The following is a 2,269-nucleotide window of genomic DNA, read 5'->3' as shown; positions in this document are numbered from 1 at the left end:
TTAAAATTCGAAAATTTTTTCTAAAGCCTCCAGGGGACTTCGTTTTCGCACGAAAAAATTTTATGTGCCCTTATTGCATCCGGACCCACAATTATACATAATCTGTCGAAAATAATAAACTTTCGAACTTAGCAATTTTTTACAAATTCCTGATTTACGAGAACAATTTACATAAAGTAACTAAATGTGTAACTCTTCTAACTAAATGTTTTACCTAATCCAAGCGTACACTTTCTTTGAGTTTAATATATTCTCGATTCACTCGTTCGCCTCAAGATTTTTTTTTCCGTGTACGAGAAAATTAAGTGACTCATCTTATCCCATATGCTCATCTGCTCCAACCTACCCTAAGTTGATGAAGAAGAACATTACTACTTTTTAGGTTATGGTGCACTCTCTGCATTAAAAAAAAAGAAAACGAGTCAGGCGTTGCCAATAACCATATTATCGACAGCAGTTGTTTTCGAGTCGGAATTTTGTAATTACGTGATAACTGCTCTCCTACCAAGTTTTCCAAGTTATCAACTGCATTCGGGTTCATTCCAAAATGTTTCTTAAATTGTTTTTCGTTAAATTGTGTAACAATTCTTTCAGAAAATCCAATTATTCTAATAGTCGTTTCTCTCGGGCATTGAACTTTCATGAAAAATTCCATTAAAATGCCAGCACATTCCACCTAATTATTACTATCCGCATCTTCACGCCCCTTTTCCAGGTTCACTCGATGAGTTCACTTGGTGAGAAACCTGAACAAACCCCAAACTGTTTGTCACGCTAGGCTGAGCAGTCTCTGCCGCACTTTTTGTTCGAATCCTGGTTAGTCATTTCAATACTAATAAGCATCATGAGTGTTACAGAGAAAAATAGTAAGGGTGGCAGGAATACCCGTGCAAGGGGGCGGATGGCGTGTCTCTCGTTGAAACCACGTCGGGTCGAGTAAGTTTAGGTTATACAACATTATGTCAAGTTTTCTGTTGCCATCGTGATATCATTAAATTTCCATCGAACTTGAAATGCCAAAAGCAAAAAGTACATTTCGAGTTCGGAAGTACAGAATTGTTAGTGAGATTTCTTATATCCGCAATGAAGACGAGAATAAACTTTCATAAAGTGCTTGCCTCCGATAAATTTGACACCTCGTACACCTATGTATTTTGACGACATGATTACGAATATGATAGTGAAAATACCGGTAAAATTTATTTTCAAGATCAAAACCTCAAAAAACTATAAAAATTTCATTTTTTTCGTTTATTTTAATGAATAATAAAAATTGACAAAAAATTTTTAATAAAAGTTGGAAATCTTTCAATGACACATATTTTATGTTTAAAAAGTTTATACACTACGACTAATTGTTTTCGAGAAAATATATGACAAATAGAAAAAAATCAGAGAAATACTGCAAAATGTTTGAGAGATCGACTTAAATTGTATGAAGAAATTATAAAAATTAGGAAATTATAAGAACAATATGTATTTTTATAAGATCTAATAATTTATACCTGTTTCTGGAATATTTGTAAAAGGTTCTTTAGATATTTATATTGTCAAGGTCGAATGCCATACGTTGCGAAATTAGAGACTTTTGAGATCACGGACGCCCGACTTTATTTGTTCCTCTCAAATTGCACGGAAATCATTACCATTCCTAAAGTTGTACTTGTACTTCAACATCCTATGCATTTTCCATTCCTAAAGTTGTACGTCAACTTCCTATGCATTCACATTACTTAAAAATCTTACTTTATACAAAATATATGAATTTCCAGATTAGTAACATAATAGATTAAATGCTTTTAATATTTTCTCGCCCATAATCTCCCTTTTAAAATATCATTTCTCGTGTCACATGTGCATTAGTCAAACAAAAGACATTCCAAAAGAATATTAGAAAGATTCAAAAATATTTATAATTGAAATTCAATTATGAATGTATGTATGGTAGCTTTAAATTTGAACATTGTTTTTTTTTAAATATAATAGTTTTCTCCGAAATACAAACTCTTAACGACAAATTTAAGGAATACAAACAGTTCAATAATATAGAATATTGAAAAATTGAAGTTCTGCAAACACAATGTCTGAAAAAAATATTATTAAAAAAAATTTTAATTTTACAAATTATAAAAATAGAAAATTTCAGGGGGCATATCTGGGCTAGATCGGGCCCCCATTTTGGATGCCCAGATCTGGGGCCTGTCGGGTAGAGAGTTTCATTTACGGTCTGGTGCTAGACAGATTACCCTATCGGGGCCACATTTTTTGC

This window comes from Belonocnema kinseyi, chromosome 5, assembly GCF_010883055.1.
Source record: "Belonocnema kinseyi isolate 2016_QV_RU_SX_M_011 chromosome 5, B_treatae_v1, whole genome shotgun sequence".
Classification (NCBI taxonomy): domain Eukaryota; kingdom Metazoa; phylum Arthropoda; class Insecta; order Hymenoptera; family Cynipidae; genus Belonocnema; species Belonocnema kinseyi.
The sequence above is the reverse complement of the archived record's forward strand: the minus strand, read 5'-3'. Positions refer to the sequence as shown.